Source organism: Bombus flavifrons, chromosome 9 (assembly GCF_040668555.2).
Source record: "Bombus flavifrons isolate JBK064 chromosome 9, iyBomFlav1_principal, whole genome shotgun sequence".
Classification (NCBI taxonomy): Eukaryota; Metazoa; Arthropoda; class Insecta; order Hymenoptera; family Apidae; genus Bombus; species Bombus flavifrons.
Genome location: NC_138450.1, coordinates 7857571 through 7880540, shown reverse-complemented (window position 1 = coordinate 7880540; position 22970 = coordinate 7857571). Strand labels below are relative to the sequence as shown.

The 22970-nt window shown below is 38.1% G+C and overlaps 1 protein-coding gene and 2 long non-coding RNA genes across 5 annotated transcripts in view; 1 reads left to right on the top strand and 2 right to left on the bottom strand.

Moving 5' to 3' along the window:
- The window catches only part of qin (tudor domain-containing protein qin), a 316271-nt gene that overhangs the window by 202326 nt on the left and 90975 nt on the right, over positions 1-22970 (bottom strand). The window lies entirely within an intron of this gene.
- The window catches only part of LOC138183582 (uncharacterized), a 207550-nt gene that overhangs the window by 166079 nt on the left and 18501 nt on the right, over positions 1-22970 (bottom strand). The window lies entirely within an intron of this gene.
- LOC138183577 (uncharacterized) lies at positions 786-5477 on the top strand. 3 transcript variants are annotated; one of them, XR_011174078.1, is made up of 5 exons: positions 786-1412; positions 3510-3552; positions 3632-4062; positions 4151-4375; positions 4483-5477. It is a non-coding gene; the product is annotated as an uncharacterized LOC138183577 (long non-coding RNA). The 3 variants fall into 3 exon arrangements; XR_011174077.1 differs by having other exon boundaries at positions 786-3552; positions 3632-3836; positions 3988-4062; XR_011174076.1 differs by having other exon boundaries at positions 786-3552.

The window sequence follows — 22970 nt, the reverse complement described above, 5'->3', positions numbered from 1 at the left end:
CCTCGTTTCTATCTCGTTCACATCGCGACTCGATCCTCTTCACCGCCAAACACACGTTTCGCTCTCTTTCGTCTCTGTTTCTCAAGTTTCGCCGGGTTTGCTCTCTCCCGTCTTTCCACTTTCCACGTGGCACGTTTGTTTGGCGAGGATAACGTCGACACGATCTGGTCACGGCAAATATCTCGGAGACCGGCTGAAGAGACGAACAGAGTTGCTTCGGTCCGCCCGATTAGATTCAATTTGGATTTCTGTTTAGTTGCTGCAGTTTTAGGGGATAATTATGTTTGCATGTGACGCAACAGCGAGCAACAGCGTGGCTTTTCCGAGGATTTTTAGAATCGTTTCCGCCTGACACGTGAAATCGCTTGGATGCGCTCGATTAAATTCCATTTGGATTTCTAATTGTTCAAGTTTGCACGGATTTTGTACAGTTAAGATTTAGAGGAAGAATGATTTCTTTTGGCAGAATATTAGGATAGTTTTTGAGTGACATTTCTCCATTGATTCAGTATGACAATATGACAGTGTGGCAAATATAACACTCAAGTTTATTTTATTTTCAAAATCTTCTAATGAAATTCCTTTATTAAAATTAAAATATCGGAGGCACATACTATACTAAACAATTTATTATATAATGAAATTTTCTTTGTTTATATTCAAATTTAGAATAATATAACTGCAACTGACGTATTCCTTCATTAAGATCTTTTAAATACATTGAAGATTGTTAAACGCTGCAGCTTCTAAAGTGAAATAAATAAAACTTCCGTCTCCTCTCAGAGACAATTGATGATGACTATCGCTAGACAAAATAATTACACGGTATGAAATTAATTTTCGTAATACGGTGATATAACAAATGAAATTTAGAAAACGTCAATAAGAAATAAGAAGAAAACGAACTTTTAATTCTTCCTCCCTTAGAAACTAAAGAAACTAACTTAAAAGAACATTACTTTACAAGAGCTCCGTGAATATACAATTTGAAAGGACTGAAATTAACACGATTAACCTCGAATAGGAACGACTATTATTTCCTGAAGCTCGAACACGCCGATTTGCGACAAGAGCCTCGGGTCAACTACTTCTATTGCAGTTAACTCGAGCAATGACGAGCCACGTTTCACGGCGTAGCCTGCAGCATTCATAATCGAGTCCCGACGCGGCCGGTTTTTGGAGCGCTCGCGTTTGTACGTTTGAACGCGTTGTTAATCGACTATGTGCAATTATTTACAATATCCTGTAGATTCAATATTAATCAAAGGGCTAACGACTGTCATTTCGTATTCCCGTTAATCGTAAATTCACCAAACCCCCGCAGCCCTACGTTATAATCCGCCGCAAATTTCACAATTTCGCGTAGTGAGCGGATCATCGTGCTGGTTCGCGACGATGTAACGCGTCAGTGAGTAAGTTTGCTGATATAGCGATACGATTAATTGCATTATATAGCGAATAATTCTCGTTCGTTCCTCTACCATCGAATTTTCTCCCACCGCTTGGAAATTCAAGATGAATATTATTAGCCTGTGAATGTTTTCGCAAATTCATATTTTTAAATTTCTGTTTCTCATTGCGAAGAATTTTATGGAATGTTAGACAAACCTGAAAAACTAGTAGGCAATATTCTCGTTTGAAATTGTTGACTTATGGGACCCAGATGAAAATCAAAGGTGAAACGCGTCTACCGCTGGTTTCCCAATGAATTTGTTTTATTCGGTAAAAATGGGAAAGTTAATGGCAGTTACGAGTACAGCATATGCGGAATGGAAACCTTTAAACACGCATTTCTCATGAAACTTTTAGCAACGTGTCCTATGCATTTAATACAATATGACGTGCACCACCTATGCGCAAAATTGCAGCCGAATGAATGTGCTGCTCTCCTCTCATAACTTTATTAAATTAACATTATCCTCACTATAATCATCTCCGTGGATTGTACCTGCACATGTGTTCGCATGTATGAAATCATGTGTATGGTTCAATAATTTGTTAGATCCACAGTTTTCAGCGATTCTCCTTTATCAATTTTCGAAGATTTCAAAATTTTAGATACGATAGTAGTCTACGTGTATATTAAATAGAGACTTAAAAGTCTGGTTGTAAATTTTATATATACATTTTTCATAAATTTATTTCTATTGCATGTTTTGAATATAAGCATTTTTTATGAATTATTATATGTTATTTAAATACGTAGTATGTTATATTAATTAGATATAATAACACAGGAGTAGACTGAGACTTGTAATGACTAATAATGTTGAACAGAAATACGAACTACGATCAATTTAGATCGCTCGAAAGGAGGCATCTTCAAGTAGATTCGACCTTATTAACCAGACGAGACAATTTCAAATTCCCTATAGATTTCTCTCACAGATTTTTTCACCATTATCGAGAAAATTATTCTCAGGTAATTAGTTACTACTTATATATTTAAAATACAACGTGCCGAGAAATCATAGTAATTTATGCTTATAAACAAACGAAAGTTTAAAATCATTAAATATAAATTCACAAACCATTTACTAAAACAACGAATAATTCTGCCAATGCAAAAAATTCCAAATTCTTCGATTACTGTTAAGATTCACACCTGGCCTCCATCACCAGTCATTTACCCGCAAAAAAAGAAATAATCACTGTAGCACAAATTATGCACGATCTCTGAAAAGCACCGGTCAAGTATCCGCCCTTGAAGTTCTTTCATGTTCTTAATCAGCAGGAACAAAGATAAATACGTGCTCGTCTGGAAAGAAGGGAAAAGTTTCGAGGCAAGTGGCCGCGCGCGCGGATGGAAACGGCTGTTCCGGTGTATAGACAGGACAGGAAGAGAACGAGAGAGAGCACACTGTTGCTTGGCGAGCTGGCAGCACGCTTTCGGGCCTCTATATAGCCACGACTCGTGTAATCGCGCACTTCACCCCATTTCTCGCTATAGAATGCAACACGCGACTCCTGCACCCGCTCACGTGCCTGTTCCATGCGCCACAAGTGGCTGCGAACACATCGTTCACCGGCCCTGCGCTCTATCGCATTGTCTCTCTCGTTTGTGTTCGTTGTAACCACCAACTAGCCAACCCCTTTTCGCTGAGTTTCGTTCGTTCGGATAATTACGCTATCCACGTGTGATCGTCGTTCGGATGACTGTGGCGCATTTTGTGCAGGGCATAGAAATACTCGTTGATTTTGAGATCAGGCGTTGTGTGTAGAGTATGTTTGCGTAGTTAGACCTAGTTGGGTGTTTGACTTTTGATCTGTTTCGTGTTGTTGTTTTTATAATTACGCTATCCGCGTGTATCCGAAGTTTCGATAACCGTGGCGCATGTTGCCGAGCGCATAGAAATACTCGTTGGCTTTGAGATCAGACGTGCTGCACGTGAAGCTTCGCGTAGTTAGACCTAGTTGGCTGTTTGACTTTTCATCTGTCGTGTGTGTTTTTATAATTATGCTATCCGTGTGTGTCTAAAGTTTCGATAACCGTGACGCATTTTGTGGAGTGCACAGGAAAACGCGCTACTTCTGAGATCAGATGTTACAGAGGTTCGTGTGGCTGGGGCTAGTTGCACCAATTGTGCAGCGATGTTTGAGTTCTAATTTGTTGTGTAATTGTTATTTTTAGCGAGTGTGGTATGGTGGTATATTGGAGTTTTTAAGAGAACTATCGGTCGATGTTGGCAGACGTTGACTGGCGTTGAACAGAAGGCTGTACATTACGTGCAACCAGTACACCGTAACGTTTAAAATTGCCACGGGATTAAACTCAAAGAAATCGTCGATAGTAAGTGAAAAAATTCATTTCGGTGGAGAAATCAAGAAGAAAGTACGTAATAACTTCTAACGTAACATTTCGACGAATCGACCACTTTTCAAATTATTTGCGATTATATTTGATTTTCTAAAAATATTTTTTCATCTTACGAGAATTTACATAGCAACAATAGTTTCAGAAACTTTCCGAGTTTACTGTACTTGTAGATGTATTTACACAATACTGCCGAGTTTATTACCAGGTATAATTAATCTCGATCGTATAATTTCAGGCGAAAACAGGTAAGACAGATATAGAACTAAAATAGAAGAATATTGTAAATTGAATTTTCCGTAACGAACAGAATTTAACGACAGTATGTTATTAAAGGTATCAGCATTTCTGATGAGACTACACGCGATTGAATTATCTTTCCTGGTGGTTAAAGTGGAAATTAGTTTATCGTGTGTCTGGTGGACGGAATGCTGAATGTAATGAGATGTTTCGTAATAACATGTTATTAAAGCAGTGAGTGTTGTTAATGAACATAGCAAAGTATGACTGAAGTGAAAATTTCAACAGTTTTATTGGGGAATCAGGAATATTTTTATAATAGTCTCTACCTTTGACAAACATAGTGGGATTTATAAAAATTTATATAAAAAATTGTTTAATTTGTATTTCTTATTATTTCCTGGATTTTCACTTTGAGAACCTTTCAGCCGTCAATCGCACGCTCTTAGAAATTCTACGTGCTTTATCTTACATCGCGAGGAAAAGGAGTTTTCCAGCCACTCTCTTGGATAGAATAATTCTAGTGATTATGTTATTTAATAACAATGCCGTTGAGCACTTAATGTACTATTTTTGATCATTTTAAGTAAAAAAAAAATTTTCCTAGAAAGCGTAGTTCAAAATTGACCTTCCATTGATATTTTTGGATTATGGATAATTAGTACAGTTTAAGTTAGAATATATTAGATTAATTTAAAAATATTTACACAAATTTGTTACTTGTTCTATATTTTACATGAAATTGGATATTAACAGATACTAATTGTATTAAAGTACGTGTATAACGTTGAAACTACATAAATTATTCTAAATCCAACTCAAATCGTACTGTGTTACCTATGACTACCACTAACAACGTTGGGATTGAAAATTTAATTGCGAGAGATTAATTTATTTAGCATTTACAAATGCGAACAATCTGCTTTGCGTAATAAGTTAAACTGTAAGAAGAGAAGAATAGAAAGAAGAGAAAAAAAAATAATGAAGCAAGTATACTGTAATCAAAAAAAAGACTCGTAATTAAAATGAAGTTCTTCTTTGAAATCTTCAAAGAACGAGAAAATTCACAAAGGAAATAGTCGGAAGTACTTGATGTGCCTCATTAAGTAAAATCGATTTCTCTTGAAACATTCTACTCAAGGTAACAATTAGCAGTGCTTCAATTTATGCAGGTAATTATTAGTTGAGCTATTTATTTCGCGATAAATAACCTTGATTTAAGGTCTCTGTTGCAATCGTTTCATCTACCATGTAATATATGGCCAAGCATTTGTTTTAACTGGGTTCCAGCGAAATCTACTTTCTGATGATAAAGTTATACGGAGCTACAATTAGAAGAAACAATCTTCGTCACGATAGGTGAGCTTTCCTCTGATTATTGCGCATTAGAATTTTGTAGTTTCTTTAAAGTGAATTTAAGGTTCGTGGATTTACGTTCTTGTTCTTGTTACACCACGTGGTTGCGTTATACGAAAAATAGAAGCTGTACGAAATAAAATTCTGAAATTACAATTACAAATACAAAATACAAAAGAAGAAAAACGGAAAAAATATTCAGATATCCTTCAATTCCTTTGTAAGAAGAATACGATTTTTTAAATGTACGATTACACTAAATTTGTTTGTGAATGTTTTCCGATATTACAGGAATGAAACCATTTTGTCAAATCCATCGAAAATGATTCGATTCCAGGGAAATAAGTAATATTGAATGTAGGAAATACATGGTGACAATTTCCATTAAGCTTATATTGCATCATCAATCAATAATTTATTCATAACATACTTCCACTAAATGCAACATTATATTGTCATCGTCACTCAATAATCCACATGACAAAGACGATTTGATTATCGGTCATTTATAAAATAGAATCCCAATCGAAAACACTATTGCTGCAAAAACAACGAACAAATGGTTCCACATACGCAAAACCTTCCATAAATTTATGCTGATAATTGCCGTTCTATTGACACTGCGTTATCAATTAATAACTGACTCATAAAATATTACACTTCCAACATCGTGAAATTTAATTCTACATCAATATTATCAGTTAATGGCGCACGTAACAGTAAAATCATTTACAGAATCAATTTTAGTCGAAGATATTATTGAAACCAACCTGGCAGCCACGATTATAAATTTTAATTGAAGATTGTATCTCAAACACATAGAATATCGAATGATCTTGAAAACGAAAATCTAAGGAAGATAATTAACTGGATTCCTAGACACTTATACGTATAATAAACTACCATAAACATAGAAATCCAATTAAAAATACTACTATTGGAAAGACAAAAAGCAAAAGATCTTTACCAGAGAATCCTCGATAAATCCACTATCATTTGATTGAAATTTTCAAACACGATATCGCCATTCCAGCAATAATATGATTATTTATTTTCGCATATTAGATGGAAATGAAACCCGCTGATCGATGAATTTACGATAATTTTATATCTTTTTCTACGAAGTTACCTGTCTACTTTAATTTCGTCAAACTTCGACGATAAGAGCCTGTATTTTTTTAAACTTAACTCAATAAATAATCCAATATATCGTCGCTGTCATTCAGAAAGCCACAATGGCACAATCCAAAGATTTCTAGCGATTTGTTACTCTACATTTATAAAAATAAAACAATCAGCGAAGGAGACGATTGCGTGATTACCGGTATGTATAATAATTGCGCTTTGAACGTAATTTGTTATCTGTTAAGTTCGTTAGTATAATTAGTACGCATTTGACTGATGCCAGCCTGGAGCAGACGCATAACCCTCTTGCCTAATCAGAGTTTCATGTATAGTAATCGCATAGTGAGTTGCTTCTGCGACGGTGAATCGTGAGAAAGGTGGAATTGCTAAACTTTCCATAGAGAAGGTCAACCACGACCAGCCTAATATGTCACGGTTATGAATTCTAAAGAAATACCTGCGAATTACACGCGAGTGTCTCTCCGTAAAAGATCAGCGAACACGGAGACAACTGTTGACGTTGGTATTTAGAAAGTGCAAATATGTAATTCCAACAAGGATGGATAATTATTTTGATGAAAGTTTGGACCATTGACTGGATATAACGGGAAATAGTTTTTGCCTTTTACGATTCATACTTTTGGCTTGGTTTATTCCAAGTGCGTAATCTTCTTTTCCGTTGGAGTAGTCTCTCAGAGTGATTTAAGAGATGATTCTTAATGAGGCGATTCATAATGAAGAGAATCTTCATATCGAGAGATATGTAAATACTTTACGTATTTTTTAAATATTGATAAGAAGAAGATTTGCATGTTGAAAATTGTTTCTGATTATTCTTCTATGAACTTAATGACAACCTGTATTAATCTGTATGGCACATACTTAGTGTTTCATAATATATATCAGTATTTTTTCATTGCACTCTTATCACTGATATTAAAGATCGAAGATACGAATAATCTCTTTACACAGCCTTGTTCAATATTGTATATATTCCACGATAATTCGCTGATTAATATTACCTGTTGCTTGGAAGCCTAGTTCAATAAACTATCACAATGTCTAATAAAGATTAAATGCTTCTCGTTCTGAAGCTTCCAGGTCTTGAAAAGATCATTTCATCTCGCCGATAATAGAACAAGAAATTCCAAGCAAAGGAAAACAGAGAATACAATCTTCAGAGTCTTCCTATTTAAATCTACTATCGATCATCCAATATAAAATCACGTCTATTAATAGCAATAGCAGCTGGAAACTAACGAATTCGCGTTAACCGGAGATTTCAGGTTCTTCCAGAAACACTATTCACGGACGTTAGAATGGAATCACGCTTCTTAAATAACAGAGAAGCGGTGTAAAAGAAGACTCGTATTAACCAATCAGTGGAACGTTTCAGTCATCAAACGTTGAGACGCTACGATTTCGGTAGATGGAACGTACGGTTAGCAAGCAGGCGTCGAGAAAACTTCTGAAACTGCCTCGAGACATAACACGTGCAAAACGAGGCAGAAAATGATGTCTGGCCACAAGCTTCGTAATTCGAGGATACGAGCCGGTAAATAGCCGGTGAATTATGTAGCAAAGAGATAATCGTAGGAGGAGTTCGCTTCGAAAAGTTAATTGATACGAGTAGCTGGGTCGTGACGAGTGAAATTGCTCTGCGTCAGTTCTGTCCCAGCGGATGGTTGCTGTTAAGACCACCACGCGCCCTTAATCGTCATCTTAATCATTGCAGCATCGGAGTATCTCAGCAAAGTGCAGCAAATTTTCTTAGGTTAATGTATTACGAATAGAGTGCAATAAATGATAAAACATTGACATTTTTACTGGTAGATTATAATACGCAATAAATGTTGTATAGTGATCATAGTCACGCGTCAAGATGACGATACAATTTATCAATTGTTATGGAATACCAAAATTATACTAAAAGTTCTATTATTGATTTTTGATAGAAGATTTATAGCTTAGCTAACGATGCCTACGCTATAATTTCCCAATAATAAGACAAAAGCATTGTCAATAGTCGTTTAGCAATATACAAAGTGTACAATAAATGTTGTATAGTGATCATAGTCACGCGTCAAGATGACGATACAATTTATCAATTGTTATGGAATACCAAAATTATACTAAAAGTTCTATTATTGATTTTTGATAGAAGATTTATAGCTTAGCTAACGATGCCTACGCTATAATTTTCCAATAATAAGACAAAAGGATTGTCAATAGTCGTTTAGCAATATACAAAGTGTACAATAAATGTTGTATAGTGATCATAGTCACGCGTCAAGATGACGATACAATTTATCAATTGTTATGAAATACCAAAACTATACTAAAGGTTCTATTATTGATTTTTGATAGAAGATTTATAGCTCAGCTAACGATGCCTACGCTATAATTTCCCAATAATAAGACAAAAAGATTGTCAATAGTCGCTTAGCAATGCACAAAATATATCTCGGAAAGATGTCATCGATAATTTAACCTTGTGTACTTTTCATCTCGTTGTCAACTGTGGAAAAAGTACTCGTTAATGTATCAACTAGTCTTAGTAAAAATTGTAAAAAAAATTCTGCCGAAGGAAGAAACTCAACAACGACAAAAACTCTCTAAAATATCTCTTCCATTCCACCGAGAATCATAAAATTTAAATAAAACCCCACAAAAGAGATCTCGACAAAAAAAAAAACACTGTTAAAAGTATTCTCTAAAATTTTCGCGTCTCGTTAAATTTTCATTTGACCAGAACAGAAAAAAGAATTAAAATAAAATTCCATTGGGAAGATTTCCATAAAAAAAAAGTTCAAGATTCGGTACATTCGAGAAACATTGAAAAGCAACCCGATAATCGCATCTCAAATGGAATATCGTACATGCAGCGGGTATTTTTAAGCTGGTCAGTGGAATATCTATTCGATATATATTCCCTTTGCGAAAAGAACCGGCACGATCAAATATAATATAAAATCACTCGAATAATTGATTCCGGCTTAATGCGTCGCATTAACGGAATTGTAAATTTTAGCTTTGTGAGAGAGACAGCCGCTCAACAACGGCCAAAGGGTTAAATCGTAATTAGCGGATGGCAAAACCGGACGGATATAGCACGTAGAATCCTAACGACACGCAATCCCATAAAAGCACCCCTAACCACCCCTCCCTTTCTCTCTTTCTCGCTGCGTGCAACTCGCGCGATTTTCCCACTGTAAAAGAGTTTCCGTGGTTTTTACTCAAATTATTGCCGCGAGTGAAAGGTAGCTTTTTAATATCGGATATCAGCTGTCCACTGAACTCTTTGCGTTTACTTTTATCTCCCGCGAAATAACGTGTGGTAATCGAACGATTGCTTGCTTGAGGATAGGCAGAGGAAACATGGAGAACAGATACAGTAGCTCAGGAAAGTATGGGACACTTGTAGAAATTTCTTATGAATACACAGGCTCGAGTATTCGAATGCTCGAGGATACTTTCCTCGTATAGAAGATTTTGAAACTCCATTAACTTAGCTATCGTTGATTAGCTTGGTACAGTGGGAAACAAATCTAAGAATACATGTAGAAATGACAAGATACCTGGACATCGTAGTAGTCAAATCGATCAACTGCGGGTTTTGTAAGTTTCTCAATTTCGTTACCTACGTAATGCAATTAGTGTTGGATTTTCAAGAAACGGACGATTACTTGTATAAGTCTACTTGTTACGAGCAAATGGAATAAATAAATGTAAATTCCAAGGTAAATAAAGAAAAAGAAAGAATAGCGTTTGTAACATCAGTTTTCTCCATTTTCAATTTATACAGTCGATCGATATGACCAACGAACGACTCACTTAGTACAAGTATATGAGATCACGAAGAATCACAAGAACATTTAAACGCTTGATTATACGATACGCGAATCTCGTTCGTCTAAAAACAACCTGATAATTCCACGACGCCATCCATCACCTACCCCAAAGTCCTCAATCTCTTCACTCCTTTCCTGTAGCACGAAAACCCACAACCAGCAACCCCAACGTTTGCCGATCACGCACTATGTACCGCGCCAATTTCACCGGTGTACACGGTGCAACCAACAAAGTATTAGCCAGGATAATCCCAGCCACTGAGAAACGAAGAAAACGAGGGTTGAACACACGAAACGAGCAAGCAAGCGAGCGCACACGATCGTTGGAGAAATTCACGCGATGCGAGAACCGAACACAAGGATTTCGAGACAGAGGAGGAGAGAACGTGGCGAACGCGAATTCCAAGTGAGGACGGGAGAGACAGAGAGAGGACCAATCAAACCGTCATTTGTAATCAATTAAAAGCCAATAAACCCGGCGCTGATTGGACTGCAGGCACGAGTGCACAGCGCGAAAACCAAGACAATAATAGCAGGTCATTAACAACGGTACAGCGTTTATTTCTATGGGAACGCGTCGCTGTTGGCACTACCGATTCGCTCACTCCTCCTTCGTCGTCGTTTCGAGCGATTTTCCAGTCCTAGCAAACGAAAGAATCGTCGTCCCTGCGCGCTAGACGTGTAATGACGCTCTTTTACTATTTTTCGAGAGCTTCGTGACCTCGTCTCGAACGAAAGGAGAACGCGAGAAGAGACGAGGTTTTGTCGCTGTGCGATCGATTTCAAATCGCGGAGGGTTGATAAATCGGGGGAAGCTGCGTCGATCTTTCTCTCTCCCTCTCTCTCTCTTTTTCTCTGTTTCTCGATCGTGGTGGAGGATGAAAGGGACAACGGAAAAGAAAGCGTGAAATGGAAAAAGAAAGAGGTAAGTGAGAAAAAGAAGAGAGAGAAAAGATAGAACAGAGTTAGAGATAGTTGGATGGCAAAGGTGTTTGGGTTTCAATTACCGTAGGCCGACGATGCCTGCAGTTCTTCGTGGATTTCTTCTTTCCTTTCTCCCCTTTAGCCTCTGTTCGAGCAAATGAACAAGGCGCGCACTGCCAGGCCTACGAAAATTCTCGCGCTCTCGTGCAGCTAATCGTCGACAAGTAACGCGATGCAGTTCAAATAGCAGCTTTATGCGCTTGACATCCGCACAATAACGCGATTAATTCTTGAGAATCAGATTGGAGGGGTTTAATCGATGTGAAAAGGCGAACTTTTGCTTTTATTTTTCCTTCTTTTCATTTTTCTTGGTTCTTCTTCTTGCTCTTTCCTTTTGCTTTTTATTTTTTCTAGCGTTCTTTAGAGGTTGTGAAATAGGGTTGGATATGCCAGCGAGAATTCAGTTGAAGGTAGCGCGGAACGGTTCGTGCGTTTCGAGGTTTTTGAGTTAGTATACCGTGCATAGAAGTAGTAAATAGCGAGTTGCGGGAAATTGCGATGAAGTCGGGAAACGGTGAAACACGTGTGAGAGGCGTGGAAAGATTTGTTTCTTTTCTGTACGAGCTTCTGCTTTTAGTGGGAAGGTTGAAACCTTTGTATTTATACAACAGAATTTCTATGTTTATATATAATTATAAAATGTATTTATATAGCAGAATTTTCTTAATCCTCGTGAATTCTCACAGATAGGTAAATGATCAGAAATTGCTGATCGAAGATATCGATGAAAAAGCACATGTAAAACAGAACACGTAAATTACAAAAAAGAATAGTACACTGAGATTCGTAAGTGGGTCAACTGCTACTTCTCTCTCCATATTCTAATCATCCTATCCTAAAGTTATTATTCCATTCGCAACATGTGTATCTTATAACATAAAATTCTAAACGAATAAAAATTTCCTACGCTTGCCCGATGTAACCAGTAAGTGTCCTAATGTTTATGAACGACCATGTACGCGCAGATTCCTCGACCTAAGCCAGTCTCGACGTCGGTACGCAATTCTGTTTCATCCGCGAACTGCTGCATGCTTTGCAAAGTCGCGCTCACCCTCAAATTCTCCAAAGCCTTTCCAATAGCCAGGAGCCCTTCAGTCGAATGGAAAAAATCCTCGGAACAACCCGGAGAAACCCCTTACACGTGGCAGGAGGCTGCATCGATTGTACCGGAGGCGTCATCGGCTATCGATTTCGAAATTTCAATAACGCACACCTCCATCCCCTTTCTCTTTCTGTCCCCTTCACGCCCATCCATCCGATCCTTCGTGTTTCTCCGTTTGGCCAGCGCGCACGTACGGTGAAAACACACGCACACTGATACGCATGCAAAGAGGAGAGCTATCTATGCCGCGGTCGAGAATGAACAGCCGCCATTTCGCGGCACTGCTCGCGGATCGCGTGTGTACAGGGTGCAACGCGGAGGGGTTGGAGCATGGCAGAGGGTGGCGCGGCCGTAGCGAAGTTTTAAACGCCAAATTCATAACGCCAACCTTCTCGCCTCCTTCCTTCGTCCTCTTTGTCCTTCGCGTTTATCCACCTCTTTCTATTTTACGTTTGTTGCACAAGCATCGATGTTACGTTACGAGTAACTCGGTCTTCGTGACTTTTAAAACAGCAGGAACCAAGAGAAGTTAGTGTGTATTGTTAGTAAAAGTTGCGTGACTAGAACAAAGTCGGTTAGCGTAACGCGAGATTATGCAAATTATTACGAAGATGGTTGGTACTGTATCACGATTAACGCGTTGACTGGCGCACAAAGTTGGTATGTTTGGTTTTGGCAGCCGCTATGCAATTTCCATTAACACAAGCACGCAATAATGAACTAAAGTCACGTTCCTCGAGTATGGTTCGGCCATGAAATCAAAAGAAAGGCATGACAAGCGTAGACAGTTAGTTGAGTACCGGCCAATGCAGAATTACTTAGTTTCTAAAACATTGGCAACGCGCACGAATAAATTCGCGATATTGAAACGACGTACACGTGAGTCGAGTTAAAGAGAATCCAAAGTAAACGGCAGTAATTTCTCCCATAGGACTCAGGACCTTGCGAATTTGTACGTGTACAGGAGGAAACTCTGATTTCTCTGTTGATCCTCCAAAAGTTCGACATTCTCGAAAAGAACGAGACTTTGATAAAAATGAGTATTGAAGATGTAAAACGTGAAAAATATCATAGAAATCACACCCACGTCATAAACCCGACTTAAAACTATCTGCATATTGTTAACACTTAACACTCACCTTCGTCCTGCTTTTCTCTTTCTCTCTCTCCTCTCTGTCTCTCGTTCTTCCTTCGTCGTACGAACATCTGTTTCGTGGCGCGAGTTTTACGTTATCCGATATATACGCGCGGGTTTATGCCAGTAATTCCGGCAGTTTCACCGTGAACCGAGCAACCAACACGCGAAAGGTAGAGAAAGGGTGTACGTGGAAGATAAACGAGGACAGACGGTGCGAAGAGCGAAAGGGTAGTGTGAGAATGTGAAAGAGAACGAGGAATGAGAGAGATATATCTGCCTTAGGAATTTCAGAAGCGTCACTCGCAGCAGAGAACGTAACTCCGTGGCCGTTTCGAAGGAAATTTAAGTTTCATGGGATCGGGGCGAGCGACTCCGTTTCTGTGTAAACGGTCGTTCGTATGCACGCGAAACGAGCAAACGGATGTGCACGCGGCTGCATGTGAGAACGGCGGAGAGTGGGTGACAGGGGTCCGAGTGCACCGGTTATTAAAAATGAGTATCGTCTGGGCACGAGCAGCGCAAAAATTGCGTCTGTTCCTATTTGAATAATGTCCGGGGCTGCGCGCTACGTCTACCACGAAACTCAAGGAAATAACCAAACGAATAGGAGTTACGGAGCGGAGGTGGCCAACGAGCGGAAAAAGTTTTCCACTTTTTGTCTCTGCTAGAGAGTTTTTCGGAAGATGGTCTTAAGGTGTATTTTGTACAGACGCGTTTAAATAGATAATATTCTTTTAATTGTTAATAGCTACGAGTATTAAATTGTTGGTAAGTCGAGATTTTTGGTTCTCTAACGCGTACTTTAATCGTTTGAAGCTCAGAAATATCTTCTGGTATCGATAATGAAAAATTCAACGCTGATATCGGAGACAATTTTGATAAAACGAAACTTCTGTTGTTTTTCAAATTTGTATCAGAAATATCTGCGAGACAAAGCCAGTGCCTTCTTGCGCAATATTTTACTAACTATTAATATCAGTAACTTGACAAGTTATGAGCTGTAGGTTACAAGTTTCCTTACAATTTTATAATTTCTCATGGAGTAAGATAACCATACAATTAGTGTAATTTACCTGCAAAATTGAATTTCTTTCGCTGGCAAACTTGTTAACGTTACGCAAGGACTTTATGCATCAGGTTGAGAATTCTAATCAAATATATTTAAAACTGTATCTTCTTAAACCTATAGATGTTAAAAGTTCTTAATGATGCCAATTCACTAGCTACGGGTTGTATTCAAGAATCTTCCACTGCAATCTGTGACTTACAGTTTTCACAGCTCTTTTAATAACCCATCCTCACGTATCCCATCAAAATCTAATAACAAAACTCCATTCAAACATCACTCGAACAAGTAACTGAAACAATTTCATCGACGCGAGAGCAATATACGTATGTAGGTTCGCCTCCGATGTGCACCCTCGCTCAATCTTTTTTTGATACTACGTCTGAGAGAAAATAAATGGCACGTATGTATTCGTGTAATTGAGAATCGCGTACTCGAGAGACACGGTGGTGCGGAGGAGAGGAAAACGCGGTTTTTGTAGGACAAAAGCACGCTGTAGAGTCGCGTCATCTCCGACAGATAAATATAATTAAAAGTTCCGTTACGACTGGCTTCTATTGCGACAAAGCTTTCAAGCTGGTCCATATACTGGCTTCTTCTTTTTCTCCACCTTTATCCTTCTTCCTTCGCGTCGCTTCTTTTTTTTTTCTTTCTTTTTCTCTTTTCTTTTAATCGTCGTTTGCGTGTAACAAGTATCCGGTCTTCGTCACTGGAGGGTAACGAGAGAGCTCTGTATGGAAATTATCGCGTTTCGCGAGCGAAATACGATTGAAACTTTTATTAGCGAGCGGTTTGTGCAACCGTACCGTGGTTTTCCTTTTTTTTCTCCGCCCCATCCTTTTCTTTTTTCGCTCTCTGTTTTTCTTCCTTTCCACCCTCCACCCTCCTTTTTTTAGGTCTCCCTTTTCTCTCTCTCTCTCCTTTTTTTTTGTTGTCTCGTTGCTCGCTTTTCGCTTGTTTCGATGTGCATCGGTCTTCCACGCGCTTAATCACTTGAGAGAGAGAAAAAGAGGGATAGACGGTTGCTCGGAAGCGCATTTTGCACGAGAGCTTCCGCTTTCGCGATGCGAACGCGTTTCGTCCGAACGCGCGCACGGAATGCCTTGTTGTTTAGCAACGATTCGCGAGGATTTTTTAATTGTCGAATGGCTTTCTTCGGAGCCTTTGAAAGCTGTTCAATTGCTGTGTCAGTTCGCTCGACGACGATGTGATACATTTTAACGTAGGTACATTTAACGTACACACTCGCTATAAATGTTAAGAACCTGTTAAGGTTTCGAAAGAATCTTCCACTTCAAGTTCAATTTTAAAACACAATTACCCTCGATATTTGTAGAAGCGTTACTGCTCAAAGTAGTGGTATTATATACGTGTGTAAATAGTTCTTTATTTTTTATTTTTTTTTTCCTTTCTTATATTTTACTTGTCAGTGGTTGTAACGTCAAAAATAAAAAACCGTATAAAACAAAGATAAAGTGGAAATGAAATTCGTGTCTAAATAGTTCTTTATTTTTTGTTTTATTTTCCTTTCTTATATTTTACTTGTCAGTGGTTGTAGCGTCAGGAACAAAAAACCGTGTAAAACAAAGTTAAAATGGAAATGAAACAAAATTCCATCGAGGGCCATCGAATGACGATAGATGGGAAGACTTTCAATTTTCGCAAAATCGAAAATGTCAAACAGCGATAAATAATTAGAAAGCGTATTTTGTTAACGTTTAAAAGACCAGACTCGTTGACAAAAGCAATTATTTGCGCGTAACGGCCGGTGCATTGTGTCCAGAGTCATCGATGTTTCGTCAACAGTATCCGTAGCAAACCGACACGGACGACCACGAAACGTAATAACGAGACCACGAACTCGCGTCCCTTTGCGGCGAGCTTTACTTTCCGCCATTGTCCAGCTCATTGATTCTCGATCCACTTCTGTAAAGCATTTGTTTGATGTTAAACCGTTAAACTCGAGGTAAAGAACTTCCGATAGTCCTGTATGACCTTCACAAAGGAACTGACTCGTCAGCCTAATCTTAAGGTTGGACAACTGCGAGTATTATACATAAAATATTGCAGAATTTGATGATTTGTTTTATAGACGTTTTGTACGTACGATCACCTGAATCTTATTATTTTATACTACTTCTTAAATAGGAAATTTTATCTTTTACATAATATGATGTATTTTAAAATTCGAAGCGTGAAGAAATTTGTGTTGGTGTTAAGGAAAGTCTTCTGTAATTTATTGGAGCATTTCGATTATTTTATCATTGCTTTATCGACGTTCGCATAAATTGTCATATCAAAGAGAATGATAAAAAATGATTCTTTATAACATGGTCACTTTTCTGTATGTTTCAATTTACGAAGTTAATCGCTACAGCTTCTATGCCATTCATATATAATGAAAAACACTTGATAAATTAATGAACGAATATCGAAGTGAATGCCATAAATTTTAATCTGCATACATAATTATTGAATATTTATAATGAACGATCAAACCTTCTTTCTTTGTAAAGGCAAAATTTTCATATAAAATATCGTATTATAGACATTCGAAAGAGAGGCGAAGACATTATGGATATTCATTATGTTAAAGGATAATAATCGAAGTATGCCAACAGCAATTTAATTTTGCTAAAAATACTTTGATTAAATAACTCGCATTTACGGCGGTCGTAGCTATTCGTTCGAGCGATTCGAAGAATCGTAATTCGAATGGAGAAATTACAGTTGACGTACAAATTTGGCTTCTCTGTATCAGCTTAAAATTCGCCTTTCAATTATTTCTCGTCTCGCGGTAAACTGTCTGGGAGAGAAACAAGAGTAAACGACGTATTTGCAGACGTGTTTCGTCTTTTAAGGTTCGTAATTTTTTACTCGGCTAAAGGTTAGTTACGTCGTATTACGTGGCCAATGGTTCCACCGGCTGACGTTTATTATTCGATATGAAAGTGCAGCTGCACGATTACTTGTGCATTTTACCTCTGTGTAAAACACAAAATGTCGATATTTTATCGACGTGGCGCATTTGTTGTTTGAAGGGTAGGGGATGAGGGACAAAACGGTGAATTATTCTAACGCTTTCGAATAGCGGACAAGTGTGCAACGACATTCCGGAAATATTAATGACAAAGTAAAAATCATAAATATATGGGAATATATTTCTATATATCGCTTATTTTTATATTCGCTCTTGAAAAAAAAAATGAAGCAGTGGCATTTTTTCGTTAATATCACGAAAAATTTCAAATTTGCATCTTAATAATTCAATGCACAAGCTTAATTGGAAATCTTGACAAGGCGAAAATTAAAAATAACCGGGTAACAATTTAAAAAATCGAGAATCCATGCGATCAGCCGTTAAAAGTTAATAAATCCAACTTATCAGTGATCAATGCATAATACACCTTCATCTTGCGCTTCATTTCCTAAACATCGAATCAATAAATTCCCACCTCATTTCGCTACCAGTATCGTTCGAACCCTATGAATCTTGTAACAATATCGTGATCAACGAAACCTTGTGAATTTATAAGACGAGCATCTCGTAAAACAGTGTAATAGAAAACCGATAAACTCCCGGTCTAAAGACAGCTGACTATATGTAGCCTATCGATTCGTAGCGATCGTGGCAACAACTCTAAAAGCAGAAAAATAATGCCGGCAGATTGGACGAAGCAAGAATGCGCGGCGAAATAAATGGAAAGAAGCGAGATCTCGAAACGATCGGCAAAAATTTTACTACAGCGACGTTATGACGTGAAATTTCGCAACGAAGAAACGCCAGATCGTTCTCTTGGAAAATCGCTTTCTTCGTCACACGCGTACTACCCAGTCATTAATTATGCATCGCTTTAATTCGAGACGACCGAAAGTTTCGCCACTCATTTTTTTCAACCGTACAAGCATTATAACGCGGTATGAAGAAGAACAGAGGACGCAGAAGGGAGGAGAGAAAGAGGCAGAGAGACGAGATAAAACGAGAGAGCGAGGGAATAACGGCCGGTAGGATGCAAAACAGGCAAGCTTTCACGGTGTGCACCTGTAATTTAGAGTTTACGATCGCCATAACCGAGACTGCTTTTGGCAATGCGTCCCGACACCGAGAGGGCACCCATTCACCGACGGCCACCCACTCCTCGCGGCCTCTCGTTTCACGTCCTGTCGTTTTAGTTATCGTCCACGGAGTAGGTACGTTTCTATTTGTGCGCAGCTGATTTTATTGATCGACGTCACACAGGTCGGCTGGCATTCTCCTAGTCACAGACCTTGTTTTTAAAACATTTACGTTTAACATTTTTCTAACGATTCCTAACTTCCACTGTATCCGCTTTCGACGACGGTTATGGAAAATTGTTGGTTGCAGAAGCTGGAAACATGGAAACAAATTAAGCAAACGATCATTGAAAAATATGAAAAGTTAAAACTTAGGAGCAACGAACGAGGAAGAAAGTAAAAAAGAACTTAAAGCGTAGTTCCCATAATGCAATAATTTTGCGATAGGCGAAGAACAGGTTAGGAATTGATGTACAAAGTATACGTGTGAGAATTAGTAAAACAAACAGGTCGAACAGGCGACGAGCCAGTAAAATTTTCATCAAACCACGCCACTGCCTGTGAAGCGGCAGCTCAAGAGGATTTCGTTAATCCTAAGATGCGTCATAAACCGATTTCCGTCTCGCGTCAGAAGGAATCGCAAAACGAAGTTTCCTCCTCTTCGAGCAGTCACAGCAAGCTCTATGCTCGACCACTATGTCCGTCAAATATCAGCAGACCTATGGAAAAATTGTTAATGTTCGTGTACTTCGAAAGTTTCCCTGGATAAATAAAAAGGAACAACCGATCACGTCATGAGACGCGTGAAAAATTCTCATTCGTGAGATTTGTGTACTACGAAGACTTTATTTTTGAAAGAAATATAATTTTGAATATATTTAATTCGTATTGGTTTTGAAATATTACCAGAGCTGGTGTACGTGCAACTGCTGAACATTAAGACGCAGACTCCGCAAAATATCCGAACATTTGTGGAAACTTTTTACGAGTATATCGTGTGTCTTGTACGAAACACTTTGAATTTTCATAAACGCTGTCATTGAGACTCGCTTGTCATGATCACGTTTGTAAAGTTTGAAACCAATTTGAAAATATACAAGAAATTACAAATTACTTGTTTAGTACAAATATTCCTATTCCCAATCCTACACAGAATAAAATGGGATTTTTAAATCAAACTAATTGTAAACAATTTTCTTTGTAATTAGATAAATTCGGTTATGAACGATATTTGAGGCATCTACATTTGAAAACAAGCTATTTAATTCGTTAATAAGTGTACAATAAACTGCTGAACATTAAGACGCAGACTTAGCAAAATATCCGAAAATTTGTGGAAACTTTTTACGAGTATATCGTGTGTCTTGTACGAAACACTTTGAATTTTCATAAACGCTGTCACTGAGACCCGCTTGTCATGATTACGTTTGTAAAGTTTGAAACCAATTTGAAAATATACAAGAAATTACAAATTACTTGTTTAGTACAAATATTCCTATTCCCAAACTAATTGTAAATAATTTTCTCTGTAATTAAATAAATTCGATTATGAACGATATTTGAGGCATCTACATTTGAAAACAAACTATTTAACTCGTTAATAGGTTGCATAATAAACAGTGAAATATATTATTCACAGTTCGTCAACTATACTTTCCTAGCCTTTACTCATCAATATTGATATTAACATCCTCAATTGGAATTATCATAATTCACTATCGCGTATATATTACTTTATTCCTGGAAATGATCTTCTTCTATATCTTAGTAGATCTTGTATAATACAGCCTTACCGATTCGAACAACCCTATCGTAGAGTTATTCCCTCGTTTTCAATATTTTTTCCAACCGAACACGATATTTTCTAATTTTCCCTTCATTATATTAAAGATAACGATATCTCGTTAGTGTACAACGAGTTTGATTATTCTATGCAAAGTACAAGATGGAATTTTAAGATATCAAAGTTCGAGTGATCATATCTCACAATACTCATAGTCTTTATCATTGTTTAGGAACGAACTATCGTCTATTCGCCAAGTTGGACTGTTCTTTCGATGGAAAGGGTTTTTAGAAGCGACTCGACGTGCTTTCTCTTCCAGCGCACCAATATTCAGGTATAGTGAATTAAATCCGCGTTGCACGTACACCAGTTTGGGTTCGACGGCCATTAGCCATCAGCGAATTATCCGTCAGCGACGAGAGGATTTTCTCGCAACGGCGATGCGTCATGCGCTCCACGCGATATATTCGACTGGAAATCTTGCTGAAATTTACATGAATCCCGCTAAAAGCGGATCGTATGGCTATCATAATCGGTTTCGCGCTCCAAGTTTCCACAATTTCAACCCCCGCAGCTCCATTCTACACTCGTTACCATCGAAACTGCTTTATGTCCCATTAACCATAGTTTCTCTGGTCGATCCGTCTTACATTCGTCAGCTTTCATATCCGATTGTGCAACAATTCTAATTGGATTGGATATAGTATGGATAGAATGGTATTCAACATGTAGAATTTATAATACTAAATTAATCTTCGTATTATCTTTCAATAATGTTATAATTGTTAAACGATCAAGCTTCGTGAATATAATATACGTTCAATCGACGACGTTACTAAAGTAACGTAAAATCTACGCCACACATTTTTCAAAATATTGTTTGTCTAAGAATAAAAATAAATGAATGATTTTGCTTATGGCCAATCGTAAGAACGTAATCAATTTTATTTCTATGAAAATTCAGAAACTATCCATCACGTTACTGTCAGTTATGTTTTTTAAATAGTGTAACTTCACCTTCCGACATCTGAACTGCTATCCGGATTGTGAAAACGAATTCGTTTTTGTTAAAAATGATCAATACTAAAGATAGCAGAGTATATTCATAATTGTATATGTTACGTCGGGCGACACTCTACCTAGACCAGGCCACACACCGCGGACAAGATGGCAACCAGATGTCCGCTCGCCCTTACTGCGTACCCTCAATATTCTCAAGTACCCTCCATAAATCTCAGCAATTTTCTAGTCGAGGTCCTTCGAACCGAATTTCTTTGCATTGTTTCCTAAAGTTTATTGCCCACCACGGGTTGTCACGGGAAAGTTTTCGTTCCTCACGTATGAGGCCTCCCACCAACGACTTTATCTCAAGGGCGGTGAGCATCCTTCCTCACCCACCACCATAGCAAATAACCAATTAACAACGAAACCTATTTCACTCACTCTATTAGCCAAAATCGTCACCAACAAATCCGATGGTCCCGTGCGCTAGACACACCCATCCTTAGTTTTCCTCCGTCACAGCTTCATCGCCGAAGCTCACTGATTTTCTCTTCTTTAAACCGTCAACATCTTGTAAACCGGGTTTACACCGCAGATCAGTCAACTATTAACTTGTACATTCGCATCAGTGTAATCATTTCTCTACAAAGTTGTTGGAATAAATATAAAGTTATACCTGTTGAATCAGTGTAACTACTCAATTAAACCACCCCTATTATCCTAACCGAAATAGGGGATCGATCATTTCGTGGCGTCGATTATCTAATCGTAACGGGAATTTACGACTCCCGTTGACGCGTTTCCTCGCGACCGCGTCTCTCCGCGAGTGACCGAACATTTTGGTCCTTCGAGCCGGATTACGTGTCTGTGAAAAGTGCACGCCAGTGACACCTACTACGCAGTAAGGGCGAGCGGACATCTGGTTGCCATCTTGTCCGCGGTGTGTGGCCTGGTCTAGGTAGAGTGTCGCCCGACGTAACATTATAATTAATAAATTCTAACGAAAATTGTACAGTTTTATAAAAGGCACGTTTTTCACAATCTCGTTAATTTTCGACAATATATACGCTTGGAAAATCTAAAAAACGATACTCCTACTGAAATACGACAAATAATCGTAAGTTTCGTACTCCTGTTTGCGTTCAGGATTTACAAATATTGATAGCAGTATAACCTCAGTTTTATCAATTCTGTTATCCCACTTAGCTTTTACGAGAAGAACGGATAACATCGCGGTCACCAATTTCAGAGAAATTGCGTACACCATAGGAGAATACCGTGTATAATAATCGCAAAATCGTGTTTTACCGTACCCACACCACGATATGTTTCCTTGTGGTTTTGATATTATATGTGCATGTATGTTAAGAGTATAATGCGAACCTTTAGCAGCTTAACGATTGGGGAGGGGTGAGTTTTATTCGTCCGTTAACGTTGATGCGAATAATTTGTA